This window comes from Perognathus longimembris, chromosome 18 (genome assembly GCF_023159225.1).
Source record: "Perognathus longimembris pacificus isolate PPM17 chromosome 18, ASM2315922v1, whole genome shotgun sequence".
Taxonomy (NCBI): Eukaryota; Metazoa; Chordata; class Mammalia; order Rodentia; family Heteromyidae; genus Perognathus; species Perognathus longimembris.
Genome location: NC_063178.1, coordinates 38,082,521 through 38,097,561, shown reverse-complemented (window position 1 = coordinate 38,097,561; position 15,041 = coordinate 38,082,521). Strand labels below are relative to the sequence as shown.

The window sequence follows — 15,041 nt, the reverse complement described above, 5'->3', positions numbered from 1 at the left end:
ACCTCTATATCTGGATAACAACCATGGTAACGGACAGTAAAATTGATCATAGTCATAGACTATAGAAATAACCATAATAGTAATAGAAATGCCATGGTAACTGTCAGGTTGGTTTACTTATGATTGAGTACTGGATTGTTTTAGCCCGCTCAAGCTTGCTTAGTGGTAATGGAAAAACATGGTTGCAATTGTTAAAATAAAGTTGGTACTAGGTCAGCCTGACCGCAATATTCTGCTACTGTAAATGGCTTGCTTAACCCATTTGTGACTTGCTCTACCCCCTGCACTAACCCCCTGCATCAGTGCTATGTGACCACCTGTTGTCAATTCCTGATATGGAGGCCAGTTCCCGATATCAAAGCCAAAATAGGTAACTGAAAGTGTAGATAGCCAATAGAAATAGGACAAGACTTGCTTGCTAAATGCCATCTAATCAAGTATCTGCCAAGTTGGAAATACCCTGCCCCTGTTGTAATCACAATAAAAACCCGGCCATCTGAGGGTTGGGACTCTCAATCCAGATCCGCTGTGTCAGTGATGGTTGGGAGTCCAGGCTCGAGCTTGCAATAGAGACTCTCGTGCGATTGCATTGGTATCGGTTCCTTGGTGGTCTTTGGGGACTGGAAATCTGGCATAACAGTTTAATTTCTCTGGCCCTGACTTCACAGCTTGATATTTTCCATTCCTTCACTGCCTAAATTCATTTTCAGTTCCAGTAAAACTTCAATTCCTGTCTTGGGTGACAAGTAATTCATTATACCTTTGATTTCTATTGTACTGATTGCCCAAATGGTTGTTGATCTTTTTTTTCTGAACTGATTTTCCACTTGTAATTTTTAATTTTTTAATATTCTGCTCATATGTTTGTACTTTGATTGGACTTCTTTCCTACTAGTATTTAAATTTTAAGAGTTGCTTTACAGTAGGTTATTAATCCTTGTTAGATGAAGAGCTAGCAATATTTTAAACCATTCATTTGGCTCTCCCACCATTTCTTTCATTTGTTACACAAATAACAATAAAATTCTCTCACCTCATTTTGAACCCTTGTTCTAGTTGATGTTGCAGGAAGAGTTGTTCTATATGACTGGGTCTGTGAGCCGAGTTGGATGTAAGATCTTCCTTAAATGACACTTTGCTATGGAAAGATGCTCTTAAATTGAACCTTCTTTAGTTAACTCTCCCTGTCCTGTAGCCACACAACATCAATGAGATGACTCAAATGCCGGATTTTTCAAACAGGTGGGGTTGATTACACCAAGAGAATGGCAATACAATACTTGGTGTCTCATGAAAGCCTATTCTATGTTTAATGGACCACAGGTTATTGCTGTGGTGGACTTGGTATTGGAGAATAAGCAAATTCTTGATCAGTTTAAGTAAGTTTTTGAATCTTGTTCGTGATAAATTCCCATCATGTTCTTACCTAATCCTATATTCAAGCATAAGATACTACAACCCCATTGCATCCTGAGAGTAGTGTTTGAATATCTTCCTTGGCAAAGAAGCAAATATTCAATCCATCAAAGTCATTTGGTTAGAAATACTCCTCCTAAATTTCTTTGCTCATTACACTGGCTCATCTTCAAGAAGTACCAGTTTGTTTTGTTCCTGATTTTTGCTATTGAAGAGATCAACAAAAACCCTGATATTTTGCATAACTTGACTCTGGGATTTGATATCTATAATCTTCAATTTGGAGCTTGGACAGCATTTAAAAATCCCTTGCTTAGCCTCTTTGGGAAGTACAACACTCCAAACTACACATGTATGACACACCACAAGAATATAGCAGTACTTACAGGACCATCAGGAATAACATCTGCCCAGTTTGAGGCATTATTGGGCCTCTATAGTTTTCCACAGGTGAGAGTATTAGGAGTAGGGGAATATTTAAAAATGTCTCATTTGGTGCCATTTCAGGCGCTAGAAAATAGAAATGGAAAGAGACTGGATTTATAAACCTATCAAATTTTATCACAACAACGAGTTAGGGATCAGGTAATGGGATGTCTATTGTCTCATTTTTTTGGAAGGGAAATGTTAGATGAGACAAAGGGAATATTTGGAGATTAATGGCTTATCAGTCATGTTCTTTAAAAAAAACCCAATTTGATATTTTTTCATAAAACTAAAATAAGAATCTGCCTTCCACCAATCCAACCGATTCTTTAATAATGTACATGACTACTGCATAGAAATCTTCTTATTCATGGAGCATCCAATTTCCATCCCCTTTAGCTTACCTTTGGGCCTTTTGATCAAGCCTTGAGCAACCATATGAAGTTCCCTGCTCTCTACCAGATGGCTACAAAGGACACATCTATGGCCACTGCCATGGTCTCCTTACTGCTTCACTTCAGCTGGAACTGGGTTGGACTGTTGATCTTAGAAGATGAGAATGGCTTGTGCATTCTTCTTGCATTGAAAGGACAGATGGCCAAGAACAGAGTATGTATAGGCTTTGAGATCCAATTTCCAAAGTATGCCCTATCAGATTTATTAAATGCAATGAGACTTTATAACCAGATTAATAAGTCTTCAGCAAATGTCCTCATCATATATGGTGATAATGAAGCCCTCGTATAGTTGTTGTGAGTATTGAGAAATATTTCATAAAAGGCAAAGTTTGAATCTTGTAGTCACAGAGGGATTTCATCATGACAAGGAGATATTTTATGCGAGGTTTATTCCATATACCTCTCATTTTCTCACACCACCACCCAGATGTTTCTGGATTCACAGATTTTGTCAAGGCAGTGAATGCTTCCAAATACCAAGAAAACTTTTTCCTTGCTCGGCTTTGGTTTCTCTCTTTTAATTGCTCAGATTCTGAGTCTGACTGTGTAACATGGGAGAACTGTCCTCGTGATGCCTAATTGGATTGGTTGCCTTGCCACATTTTTGACATGACTATGTCTGCAGACAGTTACAATATATACAACGGTGTGTACGCTGTGGCCCAGGCTCTCCTTAAGATGTTTCTTCACCAAACAGAAGTACAGATAATGGGAAATTGAAAAGGGATGTTGCCTACTCCTGTAGAGGTAAATCCTTCTGTTTTGGATGGCACACACCAAGAAGAACATCAGTGCATAGAGGACTTTCTTATGGTATGAAATTAAACATTTCAGGTATTTTTCCAAAACCCCCCAAATTATGCTTCTTTAATTATATGTGAGATCTCCGTACACGTCTTCTTCAGGAAAAGCTGGCCATGAACAAGGACAAAATGTGCTCTGTGTTTCTAAAAATTCTTTTATTTACACACAACTTCAGCGTAGAAATAGGTAATATTTTGAATATTGTAAAATCACCATTTCCCTCTGTATTTCTTAAATAATTGCAAATGAGGACCTCCTGCATGGTATTATCTGTATGTCTCATAAGTGATTAAGTTTTGTTCTACTTTACATAGAAAAATGTGACAAACTTAAACTAGGGACAATCACATTAGTAAATGTAGAAAACTAGCTAGTGGGATGACAATTGTCTTGTTTATAACTGATTACGTGGAATTGTTCTCTTAAAAAGAGGCCATTTCTTTGCTGAGTGACCAAGATTTAGAAACATCATTATTCCTCCATATCTTTCCTTTTGGGATACTTCATTAAGTGTCTCTGCTATTCTTGAATTCTGAATCAGAAATATAAGCCAATCAGGAGCTTCACTTAGTTTAGGTTTTCCATCTTAACCCCTGGATGTACTTCACCACAATATGGTGTATCTCTTTTAGCTGCATCCTTTTCTGAAGAACATCCAATTTCACAATCCTGCTGGAGATTGAGTGATTTTGCAAAGAGAAAAGGAAATTGGAGGCAGAGTATGACATTGTGAACATTTGGAATTTTCCAGAAGGTATTGATCTTAAAGTGAAAGTAGGAAAATTTTCTCCATATACTCCTTCTGGCCATCAACTTTCTTTAGGATCTGAAGATATGGTAGAGTGGGCCATAGAATTGACATAGATGTGTTGGATCTCTTTGTAATGACTTTAAGGACATATAAGTAATCAAACTTCACCCTTAAAATTAGTATCTTATTGGGTGCCACCAATTTTCTCCTGTAATACTAGCTACTTAGCTGGTTGAGATATGAATATCATGTACTCAAATCAGTCCTAGTAGGAAATCATGTAAGTGTCATCTCCAATTAACAATCAATAAACATGGAAGTGGAGAATTAGAGTGTTCCCTTAAGCATCAAGCTCAGATATACAGCCTAGCCTCTCAGTTCAACACTAGGACTGGAACACACACACACACACACACACACACACACACACAAATTCACACCCTGTGTGCTTACTAACAACAAAGTATTGTACATTTAAGAATTTACAACTTAAGAAATTGTATTGATTTACTGTTGGATAGGAAAGAAACAAAATAATTGAACAGGGCTGGGCTCTGGTGGCTCATAATTGTATTCCTGTCTACTTGGGCAGCTGACTGACTCTCATCTAACAATCCTGGCCAGTTTAAAGCTCAGAAGGGTAGAAAGGTCTAGGAGACACTTATTTCCATTACCTACCAAGAAACTAAAGTTGAGATTTGGCTCAAATGGTAGATGCTAATCTTGAACAAAAATAAATAAATAAATCTCTAGTTTGGTGCTCATACTTTGAGTTCAATTTCTAGGACCATACTTATTGAAGATGTCATCATAAGATACAAAATGCATCTCTTAGTAGGTTTCTGTGAGGTGACAAGGTATTAGAGGAATCACTTTACATGGTTTAAAGGTTTATTTTGTTCCATTGTAGAAGTTCCATTCAATGGCTAGTTGCCTTCAACTTAGGCATCATTGGTGAGATGAATCAATGAAGGAAACTGAGCCACAAGACAATTCTTACAGTATCACCACTGGAAATGTAAAAAGATATGATAGGCTTGGGGTTCAAATAACCCTAACAAAAGGGAGACTAGTGTATTACCTTCGAGCATCCTGTTAAAGCTTCACAGAGGATTCTTTCTACTCCTCCTCAATAACAACGGAGTGGGAGATAATGATTAATGACATGAATTAAAGGAAACTTCATAATTGGCCTCTAGGACTTACTTTCTCACCATGAATCTCCAACCTTTAAAGGTCTCGCACTCCTCAATAATTCAACATATAAAAGTCTGAACTGTGACTGACACATATCTGATTTTCCTCAGCCTCCGCATACTTTCTGCAATATGAGTTGTGGTCCTGAATTCAGGACATCCTCTCAGGAAGGAAAGGCTGCCTGTTGCTTTGATTGCGCCCCTTCCTCAGAGAATGAGATGGCTAATGGGACAGGTAAGTTCATGATTCAGGGAGGAATTCATTCTCTCTCCTAGTGCCCCCAAATCCATACAATGTAATGTTTGTGTTTTAAGATTGAAGCATCATATTTTTCTGCCTTCCATTAGTAATTTCCTTGTGACCATGGGTGATACTGCTCTTTGCAAAATAGATTATGGGCTCTGAATTACATGAAGGATTAATTATTGCTACTCTGTTACATTCATTTTATTCAAGTAATCACTGATGATTGTTTCATATCTGTCATATTAAGTACAAAGCCTTTTTAAATAAAAGGTCTTCATTATCTTCAAAATGAACTTGAGCATACAAAGAACACAGAAATCTTTCACATCTTTATTTCCTAGTGCTGAAAAATGTTCTTGCAACAAACCAAGACCTCTGGGTTAAGTTTTGTGTAAGAACAGGCACAAGGGGGATGTGCACAATATGATTTTAGAGCTTCAAAGAGTGATTTGATTTTCTGTTGCCAAACACCTCACAGGTAAGTAGGAGAAACAAGAGTAACAACTGCAAGGAAGGGCTACAGAACTCCTATTTATATTGCATAGAGACATAGATGGTTTTATTTCCTCCTTCATTTTTAAATTTCTAATACTGCCAAGTCCTTCCTGTAAACTGTGATAAGAATTTTGTGATAGCCACTGCATGACAATGGACAAGTGTACCATAATACACACCCAACATTGCAGGCATTCAGGGTGTGTTCAGTGCCCTGAGGTAGCTGTCTTCTCCAGGGTCACTAAAATCTGCATGGAATTTGGATCTCATATATTTTAACAAGCAGAAAACATAGACTTGGTTTCAATATGGATTAAGCCTTATGATAAAGAGGAATTTCATCCATCACTACATGTTTTCAGACAAGTATATGAGGGGAATAACTTGATCTATGTTAGAAAGTTCAGTACCCATTACCTGTTAAAAGGTAAAAGTGCAGAATGGAATTGCGCAATTCAATTTTGGCATGGACCTTGACGTTTTGAAGTGAAATAGCTGTTTTGGGCGGCTTTGCTGCTTCCTTGGGCAATAGTAACTCGGTACATATGTGGTGGGCTGTGCACATGGAATTCTTATTGAAACCTGCTTGAATCCACCATTAATATCTGGTGGCTGGAATGGACTTTGGGATGTGAACTGACCCTATGGATACAATGTACTAAGAACTTTGTTTGATAGTTTACTGTCGCAGATTGTTTTCTGGCCATTTCCATGCAGCCTCTGATGCAATCCAGTTGCTTCATCCTAAAAGGATGAAACTTTCATGCAAACTTTCATGTAAAAAGTTTCTGAACACAGATGTGGAACTAAATATATTAAAAATAATTTCATCCCCGGGGCCTCACTATCTGTGATATGAGAGAAATCACAGCACCTGCGATGAAGAAGGAGAATGGCAAACACATTTTCCAAATAATATTTTTCTCCTGGATGCAAGGCCTCAGATGCAGAGCTTCAGGGAAGGGTTTTACACATTGTCTCTGGGGATTTACAAGGGGCTACAAGGAAAGATGGACAACAATGTATCTCTCTGTCAATAAAAAGACACATGTGTACCTAGACAAAGATATATAACTATACATACCAGACACTGTAGGTCTCCCTTCCAGCCAGAATTTCAGCTTGGCAGATGCTTCAGGGATGTGCCCTTGGATTTTCATACTCGTTTTTCTCCAGTTTCTCCTCCCTGTCAATTCCTTGGCCGGCACTAGCTGCTTTTCCACCATGAGGCAGCGAGCACACATGGATGGAGATGTGATGATTGTTGCGTTTTTCCCTCTCTATACTTTGGGAACAGATCACAGTAACAGCGATGCTTCCAAGTATGAAGACAAGCTGTAAGTAACATCTCATCTTACTTCCTTGTCCTGTTTTGTTCTCAGGATTTTAAATCACTGAGGGAACTCTAGATGCACACTAGATGAATGCTCTCTTTTTCCTCTCCCCTGGCCTCCTATCCATTTCATCAGCAGAACTGAACCCCCCAAATGGTATTAATTGCTTTTTGTAATACTGTTGTCAACTTTTCACAAAACTTTATGAACATATCCTCCATATGTGTACGTTCAATTAGATTTTTTTCAAGGTCACTATTTTCTCACCCTGAGAAGACATAACTAACATGATAGGCTTCCAATATGAAATTTGACATATATAACCACTTCTTTTTAATCACTTCATCCTATCATTTGGATTTCCATCCTTCCTCTATTGTTTTCTTCTGAAAACAACATGTTTTTAATTTCATAAGAATGTATGTGCTTACACACACACACCTTTAAATTCACAGACAGGTCAGATAGAAAGTTACTTTGCTCATTCTAACTCCCCTGTATTTTTTCTCTCCAGTTTCTCACTCTAACTATATTAGGAAGAGAGTAGTGATCATTGCATTTTACAATGGTGGCCTTAGAACTGGCATTTCAATGTAAAGCTTGCTTACAATTCTCTCCTCATCCCCCATGTTGGAGGCTCCTCTCTCCAAGATGAGGTCCTCAGAGTTGGATGAATCCCTTTTGTTTTGTTAGATATGAGAAAATAAAATTCCCTGATCTCATATTTGAGCCCTTTTGTCCTGGTTAATATCAAAGGAAGCTGTTCAATACATTGGGTCTGTGAGCAGAGCTTGCTATGTAATCTTAAATGACACTTTGCTTCTGAAAAATTCTCTTCAAATGAGGATTTGTTAGTTGGCCTGGCCCTGCCACAGGTGGAGGTGGTTACGCCAAGAAAAACACAACAGTATATTTGGTGTCTCTGATAATTATATGGAATTCTAGGCATTCACATACCAAGGCCAAAAGAGTATAGGTGTAGGAGTGGTTGACAAATCCTTAATAGCTATGTGCAGACGGTCATAGAAAATACTGCTCTATGAAATGACTCCAAGGAAAGGAGACATTTTCAGTTGCCATTGTTGCTATTTTTGTTTTCTTTTCCTTTTGTCCTGTTTGTATTTGAGTGCATAATGCAGTGTACATAAAAGGTTGAAGACAGGTGAACAAGTACAATAGTGGTGCCCACTAGACAGTAGATGGAAAATGAAGTGTATAGCTTGTGGGTAGGGATAGAAGGAAAATACCAGCAGAAAACGACAGAAGGCGAGACATGGTTCAAAAAGGATTGTACTCATTATTTATTACCTGAACTCTGTAAGTGTAATCCCTCTTTACATCAACTCTACAATAATAATAACTTGTACATACTAAATTAGTAAAAAATATATTGTCTGCTGGGCAAAAAAAGAATATTTGGTGTCTCATGAAAGCCTATTCCATCTTTTGTGTACAAGAGGTTTTCATTGTGGTGCATGAAGTAACAGAGAACAAATAACTCTTATTCTTGGCATAAGTAACTTTCTGAATCTCATTCATAACAAATTACCTACATATCCTTATCTAATCTTATATGCAAGCATTAGACACTATATACACATTCCATCTCCATTATCAGTGATGTTTTTACATATTTCTTGGCAGAAAAGCAAGGACTCAGTCCACCAAAACAATAAGTTTCAAATACTCTGAAATTTCTATGCTAACTACACAGGCTTACCTTCAAGAACTATCAGTTTGTTTTCGCCTTGACTTTTGCTATGGAAGAGATCAACAAAACTCCTGCTCTTTTACATAACTTGACTCTGGGATTTGATATCTGTAATGTTGAAGATGGATTAACAACATTATTTAAAAATTCCTTCATTTGCTTTTTTTGGAGCTACATGGTTCCTAACTACGCATGTATACATGGCAGCAAGTCTATAGGAGCACTTACAGGACCATCAGGAGTAACATCTGCCCAGGTAGGCACATTGCTGGACCTCTACAGGTTTCCACAAGTGAGGTTGGGAGGAGTGTCTAAATTCATGCCATTTCAGGTGTTTAGAAGAAAATGAGAAACAGTGCCTGCATTCATGATTTTATCAAATTTTGTGATATCAAAGAATAAGTATTCAAGAAAATTGGCTATCTATGCTACCATCATTTGGAAATGCATTAAAAATTTAAAGCATGAAAAGGGACTAGTTGGAGTTTTAAAAATTATCAATAATTTTTTTTAGTTCAGGAAATGGAAAATGACTTCAAAGTATAAGCTTATGCTGAGCTGGGTGTTGGTGTCTCACACCTGTAAACCTAGCTACTTAAGAAACATATCTCTAATTACCCTGAAAAAATCAGGAAGTAACATGTGGTTCAAGTCTTGAGGAAAAATCAAAGAAAGTGCATGGGGCTCTGACAGTAAATAATCCTATACAATCACACACACACACACACACACACACACACACACGCACACACAAATGCACACACAAGCACCCCTTCCCACCAGTAAGTGATAGATATTATGTTGAAAGAAGTAAGTCAGGCTCTGGAAGACAAAAGAGGCAATTGTTTTCTCATATATAAATATTAAATCTAACATATGAATATGAAATATTATATAAGGATAGAACACATATCAATTATATATATATGATTAATTTATAAAGTAGGTTAAACATAAATGAGGAATTCCATGCTAAAATCTCTCTAATCAAATAATAAATAATATACAAATGAATACAAGACAAATATAGCATATATTGCCTGAAGGGTGCAGGTGTTAAAGAGATGTTCAAAAGACCAAGAATAGGAAATAGATGGGTTGCAAAATACAACATACTATTCAAGTTACATATGGGAAAATGGATCTAGGAATATATGGCTGGGATTGTAAAAGAAAGGAGTATATATTAGAAGCAGTGATAAAGAGACAATTTAATAACAAATTGACATGTTGCACATATATTAGAATTTTTAATGTTATTTCAAAAAGTAAAAGAAAATCCTGTCACCTAGTTCGACAGGTTATTTAATATACATCATGGCTGAGATTGTGATGGATAGGAGTCTTCTCATTCATGGAGCAACCAATTTTCATGCCTTTCAGCTCACCATTGGGCCTTTTGATCAGGCCCTGAATGACCACAGGAAGTTCCCTACTCTCTATCAGATAGCCGCAAAGGACACGTTGATAGCCACTGCCATGGTCTCCTTACTGCTTTACTTCAGATGGAACTGGGTGGGACTTTTAACCTTTCTAGATGAGAATGGCTTTTGGATTCTTCATCTACTGAAAGAAGAGATGGAAAAGAACAAAGTTTGTGGGGGCTGGGGATATGGCCTAGTGGCAAGAGTGCCTGCCTCATATACATGAGGCCCTGGGTTCAATTCCCCAGCACCACATATACAGAAAATGGCCAGAAGGGGCGCTGTGGCTCAAGTGGCAGAGTGCTAGCCTTGAGCAAAAAGAAGACAGAGACAGTGCTCAGGCCCTGAGTCCAAGCCCCAGGACTGGCCAAAAAAAAAAAAAAAAAAAAAAAAAAAGAACAAAGTTTGTGTAGCCTTCGAGCTAGCACTCTCAATCTATGGCATATCAGTTGCAAGTATGGCACGGTATAACCAGATTAACAAATCTTCAGCAAATGTCCTCATCATATACGGTGATAGGGAATACACAGTAAATCTCATGGAGCGTATTGAGCAGTATTTAATAAAAGGTAAAGTTTGTATCCTGAACTCACAGTGGGAGTTACCCATGAGGAGTAGCTATTTCATGCAAGGTTCATTCCATGTCCCTCTCGCTTTTTCACACCATCACCCACATGTTTCTGGATTCATAGATTATGTCAAGGCAGTGAACCCTTCCAAATACCCAGAAGACTTTTTCCTTGCTTGGCTGTGGTTTCTCTCTTTTAATTGCTCAGATTCTGAGTCTGACTGTGTAACATGGGAGAACTGTCTTCATGAGGCCTCCTTGGATTGGTTGCCTGGGCACATTTTTGACATGACTATGTCTGGAGACAGTTACAATATACACAACGCTGTGTATGCTGTGGTCCAGGCTCTCCATGAGATGCTGCTACATCAAACAGAAGTACAAACAGTAGAAAACAGGAAAGAGACTGTGCCTTCCCCTGCACAGGTAGGGCCTTCTATTTCGAATGGCAAGCACAATAAGCACAGTCAATTCCTAGAGGACTTTCTTACCACATGAAATTAAATATTTTAGTTATGTTCCCCAAACTAAAGAAATTAAATTTCTATAAATGTCTGTGAGATTTTCTAGACATGTGCTCCTGTTTTCTTATGGAAAACAGGCCAGGCAAGAAAGAAATCAATTCCATGCTTCTATACTTTCTTCTAGTAACTAATAACTTCCACATACACATAGGTAATGGTGTGAAAGGAGTATAATCACCTTTTCCCTATGAGTTTCTAAGGATGACCTGCTGAGCACAAGCATCTCTATTTTTCATAAGTAATCTAGATTCATTCTTCTTTAGGTATTAAAACTTGAACAAGCTCAAGCTATAACTATTGACATCCATAGAATCAGTTGTTGTGGAAAACTTTAGCCACTGGAGAAACACTGCATTTATGCTTATTTAAATGAAATAGATTTCTCTTGAAAAGAGTCCTTCTAGCACTTTGCTGTGTGACCAGCTTTCAGGAAAATTATTCTTATGCCTCCAAAGACTTTCTTCTGGAGTGCTTTATCAGGTGTCTGCTTTACTTGAATTCAGAATCAGAGATTAAAGAAATTCAGGAGCGTTTCTATTTTTTTTTTTTTTTTTTTTTTTTTTTTTTTGGTAATCACATGTGAGTCTGTATTGCAAGCTCAAGCCTGGGCTCACACTCATCAGTGGTGCAGCGGTTCTGAATCGAGAGCCCCAACCCTCTCAGGAGCTATTCTTAATTCAGCTTTTCTGTCTAACCACTGGAATGTACTTCAACAAAAGATGATGTGTCTCTTGTAGCTGCACCCTTTTCTGAAGAACACCCAATTTCAGAATCCTGCTGGAGACCAGGTGATTTTAGATAGCAAAAGAAAATTGGAGGCAGAGTATGACATTGTGAACATTTGGAATTTTCCACAAGGTCTTGATCTTAAGGTGAAAATAGGACACTTTTCTCCATTTGCTCTACATGGTCATCAACTATCCTTATCTGAAGATTTGGTAGAGTGGGCCATAGGAACTACAGAGGTGAGTTGTCATGTAATTGTAATGATTTTTAAGAGCATAGAAGTAAGTCAAATTTATACCTGATTGAATGCCAGCACTGACTCCTGTAATAGTACCTATTCAGTTCTGAATGTCATAGTTTGAATTCAGGCCCAGCAGGAATCCCTGTGAGACTCTTATCTTCATTAAAGCACCACAAAAGAGGTCCTGTGTTCTGGCTGATGCTTCTAATCCTCTCTACTTGGGAGGCTGACTTTCTCAGATCTCCGATTATAGCTCATTTTAGAGCCCAACCAGGGAAAAATTTTGTGAGAATCTGTCACTAAAACACCTCAAAACTAAGCTAGAGCTGTGGATCAAGCAGCTGATCATTTATCTTGAAAACAAAATAGCTCAAGGACATTGCTAGAACACTGAGTTCAAGCTCCAGAATCAGCACCCTCCAATAAAAATTCAGTTTGTGTCTAAATGTGAATTTTGAATATTGTCATAAAATACAAATTGCGCTTTTCTTAGTAGGGTTCTAACACCAATGAAGTACCAAAGGAATTGCTTTATGTATTTGAAAGGTTTACTTACTTCCCTTTGCTAGTGGTTACATTTACTGATTAGTTGAGCTGCTACTTAAATCTCTTTCATGAGAGGAATAATTAAATGAAGTAGCACATAAAGCTTTCGTGGTGACAGGATGTGGAATCCATAGCAGCATTCAATTCACTGACTGGATTTATGTGTATTGATATACTACTCTAAGGAATCAAAGTTGTCTAAATAAGGAAACTTTGGCAATGTTAGGAAAAGCCTAAACAGTTTCTGACACGTATCTTATGTTCTTCAGCCAATTCATTCTGTCTGCAGTGAGAGTTGTGGTCCTGGATTCAGGAAATCAATTCAGGAAGGAAAGGCTGCCTGTTGCTTTGATTGTACCCCTTGCTCAGAGAATGAGATGGCTAATGGGACAGGTAAGTTCACAGCAGAGGACATCTTTTAGTCTCCATTTTAAATAAGCACATTGAGTTGTGTACAAAAAAGGCTGAAAAATATTATGGAAGTATGAAGAGATGTCTAAATTATTGTTAGGATATTAGGAATGGGAAAGAAGAAAATGAATGATTTTAATTGTAAATTAATAGTTCCAACTAGAGTTTGGAGCCAAGTGTAGGAACATGATGAAATTATAAAAATAATATGAAATATGTCTAGTAACACTTCGTCATATGAAGTTGATGCTAGTAATTATCAATATGTCAAAAAAAATTTTCTAGGTAAGTATTTCCTAATTTCATTTTAAGTACTGGAAAGGAACTAATGGTTATTTCATTTCCTCACCAGACATGGAGCAGTGTGTGAAGTGTCCAGATCACCAGTATGCCAACACACAGAGAAACCAGTGCCTCCCAAGAGCTGCAAGCTTCCTGGCTTATGGCGAGCCCTTGGGGATGGCCTTGGCCTGCATGGCTCTTGGTTTATCTACACTCACAGCAGCTGTTCTTGGGGTCTTTGTGAAACATCACAACACCCCCATTGTCAAGGCGAATAACCAGGCTCTCAGCTACATCCTGCTCCTCTCCTCATCTTCTGTTTCCTCTGTTCCTTGCTCTTTATTGGCTGTCCAAACAAAATCACCTGCATTCTATGGCAAACCACATTTGGGGTTGTATTCACTGTCGCTGTTTCTGCTGTTTTGGCCAAAACAGTAACTGTGGTTCTGGCCTTCAAGATCACTTCTCCAGGGAGAAGGATGAGGTGGCTGCTGGTGTCAGGGGCTACTAACTTCATCATTCCCATCTGCACTCTGATCCAGGTGACTCTCTGTGGAATCTGGCTGGGTACCTCTCCTCCCTTCATTGACACAGACATACACTCTGAACATGGCCATCTCATCATCCTGTGTAACAAGGGCTCCCTCATTGCCTTCTACTCTGTCTTGGCATACCTGGGCTCCCTGGCCCTGGCCAGCTTCACTGTGGCTTTCCTGGCCAGAAAACTGCCTGACACCTTCAATGAAGCCAAGTTCCTGACCTTCAGCATGCTGGTGTTCTTCAGTGTGTGGCTCACCTTCCTGCCTGTCTACCACAGTGCCAAGGGTATGGTCATGGTGGCTGTGGAGGTATTCTCCATCTTGGCCTCCAGTGCAGGGCTCCTGGGCTGCATCTTTGTCCCCAAGTGCTACAACATCTTGATAAGGCCTGATATAAATTGTGTGCATGGCATTAGGGACAGAAAATGCCCTGGGAATATTAAGCCCTCCTAAGATGAAACTTACATATGTGTTCAAGTGGTTTCTCTTGCATTAGATATTAGTTTACATAGTTGGAATCATTTCAACAAATAAGCAACTTTTACTCCTTTTTCTAGTAATGGCACAGTCAGAAATTGTAGCTAGAGACAGGTCAATTGGAATTTCATTTCATATATTTTTGGTTCTTTCTATTTACTATGTACTTAGTCCCAATTTTCTGATGGTTCAGAGGTATTTGAAGAAAAACAAAGTATATCATCCCTTGGCATACTGTCACTCCTCAAATCCTTGCAGCTCAGAAAGCCGACTGCGATTTGAGGACCACAGTTCAAAGCCAGCCCCAGCAGGAAAAGTCTCTGTTACTCCATGATCAATAATCCTGCACACAAAAGCTGGAAGCGGAGCTGTGTCTCAAGTTGTAGAATACTAGCCTTAAGCATAATTGCTTAATAATAATGCACAGGCCTTGTGTTCAAGACCCAGGACAGTCACACACTCACA

The 15,041-nt window shown here is 38.4% G+C and overlaps 1 pseudogene; it reads left to right on the top strand.

The window, feature by feature from the left end:
• Positions 1-14,552, top strand: part of LOC125366955 — a 40,773-nt pseudogene extending 26,221 nt beyond the window's left edge.
• The last annotated feature ends 489 nt before the right edge of the window (positions 14,553-15,041 follow it).